Genomic DNA, 3,962 nt, shown 5'->3' with positions numbered 1-3,962 from the left:
AAAAAAAAAAAAAAAAAAAAAAGTCTTTTCCCACCTTGTCTCTGAACCTGTCTCCTCCCAGGTTTCTTCTCTGGAGAAGTTTTTCTAAACCAAACAGACAAGCAGGCGGGCAGCCTAAGAGCTGACCCAGAGGTCCCCTGGCAGGGGAAACCCAGTGCTGAGGAGGGCACAAGGGTCTAGAGATGCCCTTCACTTTCTTCTGGTGTTTTCCTCTCTGGACCCTGCTGACATGAGAGAACAGGATGACATCCCCATTGCCTAAGGGACATGGGCTGGGGCAGGATGGCTGCCGCTCTTCTCAAGCTCCCCACTCTGGGGACCTGCCCGGGGCTGGCGGGAGACGTCGGGCAGCAGAGAAGCGAGGCTGCCCCCTTGGGGTCCAGCTGGGTACCATCAGCACCTCCAGTTGGCTTCAAGGATGGAGGTTATTTCGCCTCCCTTCTCTGAGGGCTGGATCTGACCTGTGAGGGTTGTGGTGCTGAGCCCCCCTGACCTCCACCGTAGCACAGGGTGGGAGGCTGGGCAGTTCCAGGGGGCTTGGGAGCCCAGCCTGCCTGGGATATCCCGTTGGGGGTTGGGAGCAAAACTGGGATACCACCTCAAGGCTGATTCTTCCTGCTTGGTGGCAGGAGTTTTGAAATCAAAGAGAAATGATTTTTTGTCCACTCCCTTGGTTTCTCTTGGGTCCATTTGGTGGTTCTCCCTTGGGAGGGAGGGACTGGCGCTGAGAGGGGCAGAGAAGACCACCGGGGCCCGTCTACCCGTGCACCACACCCTGGTCTCCGCGGCTCTCTCCAACTCTTTTCTCTCTGCCTCGCTCTTCTCTTTCCTCATTTCCGAGACGTACGCACACTGTATGTACATAACACGGCTCCTTTCTCAACATATATGTATATACACATCCGTATACATATATCGTGTGGTTCCCCCTCCTTTCCTTTTTTTAAGGAACAAAACTAATGAAACAATACCCTAACAGATGATTGAAAATGTATTACTGTAAAGTTTATTTTTTTTAATAATGTTGTCTATGATGGGAAACGAAGGAGGTTGGCTCCCTGTGTCCCCACCCCAGTCGGGTTGACTGGGCAGCGGAAGAGGGTTCCTGATCTATATCACGCTTAGCAGAGGCTCCAATAAACGTACTAGGAAGCAGTCTGCCCTTCTGCCTCACTCTGGGTGTGCCTTTGCCCCTATTTTGTTCTTGGCCCAGTGCCAACCTCGTGGCTGCTTCCCTGGGGCTCCTGGTGGGCCTTGGGAGAGCGTGTGCACACGTGTGTCTGTCGTGTGTCCTCAGTGTGGGTGATAGAGCTCTGTTAGGAGACGGTGGGGCTGAGGTCCCAGCTGTGCTGAGCCTGTGGGCCGTTCACCTGTCATCGCCTCCCTCCCTTCCCAATCAGCACCGATGCCCGTTGGTCCCAAACTGGAAGAGAATGAAAGTAGCTGTGGGGATGGGGGGGTGGAGACAACCTGAAATCACATCTTGCGGATGTTTTTGTTAGAAGGCTGCCCGGGTGGCCCTGTGAGGCGGCACAGTTTGTCTTATGTAGGGTTGGTGGTATCTTCCTGCTGGGACTCCTGTTTTTATTTTAAGGTATGTGATTGTGAAGACAGAGACCTGGCCTCTTGGGTCCCAGCAGAGAAGGAAGACAACTGTAGTCCATCCTTTTTCTCCGTTTGCCACCCAGGCTCTGCCCGGACATTGGGCCTGCCATATTCTCTTGGAGAGACTCTCCTTCAGAGAATACTAGGGGAATGCCTGCTGGCCGAGTGTGTGTGTGCGCACGTGTGCTGGCGGGTGTGGGCTCGTGTGTGTTCAGGGCATGTGTGAGTATGCGCACAGCAGCAGGGAGGAGGGAAGACTGCCAGGAGAAGGGATGTTCCTTGTGTCAGCATGACCTTCAGGGCTGCACATGATCCCATCCTGTCACCCCTGGGAGATGAGATGCTTCTCTCTCCCAATCCTGGGTCCCCCCAGTGGCTCTTGTTCCTGGCTGCACACGCACTAGGAACATTGGTCTCTGGTGGTGATCAGGTTGGTGTGCTATGTTCCAGCCTCTGATGGAGGGACAGTGAGCCAGCCTGCCCTCTTCCCCAGCCACCAATGGCCTTACGTGGGTAGAGCAGCTGTGGCGTTCAGCTGGCAATCCATGTTCTTTGCAAACAGCAACGACTGATTTACTTAGAAGGCTTTGGGAGAAGTTGGCTTATAGAGTCAGTGGGAGATGGGAGGACCAAGGGAGGCTCGGGCAGGAACCAAGGGACATTTGACGGGACAGAAGGCACAGTCTACAGGGTCAGCGTGCCACTGTCTCTGTGATGAACGACAACCAACCATTGTCATCCAGCTGGCTCAGCTGGGGCCTTGTGCCTACCTCCTGCCCCACTTGGGTGGGAGAGGAGGCTGTATGTCACATCTGGCATCCCTAATGGGAGATAAGCCCTTGGCTTGCATCATGGGGGAGAGAAAATTTCCCCAAAGGAAATGGAGGTGCCATTATGAAGGAGGAATAGAGTCTGGGCAGCTTTACTCTGCCTTGAAACATCTCCCCACCCAGGTATCACATAGCTGAAATTTTACCATTAAATATTCATTCCTTTGGTTGAGATGATTCCTGTTCTCCATGATCCTCTCAAAATATGTAAATAAAACTGGGAAGAATAAAGTTTCACTATCTTAATGCTAATTAGTTTAATGGCTTGAATGAATCTTAGTAACATTAAGTCATTTGAGCCTACACTTTGAAATTAGGCTAGGGGGACAGATAAGTGGAGAGAAGCAGGAAAGGAATTGAGACAAGATTGGTAGGGGCCACCAGAGATCTGAAATTACTTTCGCGTTCTTTCAGGGAGAGTCATCCACATGCAGTATAGGCCCACTGTGCCTTTACTGCAGAGTCAGCAGTCTGTAAAATGAGCTTTTTCTTTTTGCCACCAGCCCCATGGGGACTGCTGATCTGGGATATGCATCTGTCTGCAAGGCTGTCTTATCCCGTTTTCTAAGCTCTAGTATAGTGCCAAGACTGAAACCCTATGGGGATACTTATGCCCTCCCTGGGGAAGCTTCCAGCCTGGGGCAATTGTGGTTCTGCCCAGAACCCAGACATCAGCTTCCTGCCTGGCTCTTGCCCTGCCACCCTCCTCTCAATGAAGCTGGGACCACTCGACTGGGTAAAGGCCTAGAAGAGACCCACAGTGGCAGTGGGGGATCCAAAGAGGCTGGTTCAGGGGCTCAGAGGACTTGGCATCCAGCGGGCCGCTCCCTGGCCCTGGGTGGCCCTGGTGTGTGGGCCGCACGGCTAGTTCCCTGCCTTGTTCTAAGATCAGAGACAGAGTTGTTATCTCAGTTCCCTGCACCCCAGGCCCTGTTTGACAACACAGGTTTCCCAGGACTGCCCAACGCTGCTCTCATGAGTCCTTCCAAGGATTTCATCCCCAGGCCCCAGCTGGGCCCGGCTGTGGCAGCTCCAGGGCGGGAAAGAGGGTACATTTGGGGGTGAGGCAGACCTGGCGTTGAATTCCAAATCTGCTGATCACCAGCTGGGTGACCATGTCCAATCTGAGCCTCAGCTTCTCATCTGTGAAAAGGGGCCGGCAGCCCTGCCTCATGAGAACGGTGTTGGGATTAAATGGGATACCCTGCCAAGTGCCTGGCACTCAGCTATGCCCCTCCCTTCGCCCAGTGGCCACATGACGCTGGGCCTCTGTAGATTCTCAATTCCTGCCTGGCCGGCCAGGGTTCTTCCTCCTGGCAGCGGGAGGAGCTGTGCTGGGGTCTGCCCTTGGAGCTTCTCCCTCCTTTCTCCTCCTCTCTGTGTCCTGAGATGTTTTTACGGATTCCCTGTGGCAGAAACAAGACATGATCAGGCCCCTGGACTCTGCTCTTGGAAGCATTGCCAAGTGGAGTTAAGAGGGCGGCGGGGGGAGGTGAGGGAAAAAAGGAAACTTCCTCCTGTATGTAA

This window comes from Lipotes vexillifer, unplaced genomic scaffold (genome assembly GCF_000442215.2).
Source record: "Lipotes vexillifer unplaced genomic scaffold, Lipotes_vexillifer_v1.1 scaffold567, whole genome shotgun sequence".
Lineage (NCBI taxonomy): Eukaryota > Metazoa > Chordata > Mammalia > Artiodactyla > Lipotidae > Lipotes > Lipotes vexillifer.
This window is presented reverse-complemented; position numbering follows the sequence as displayed.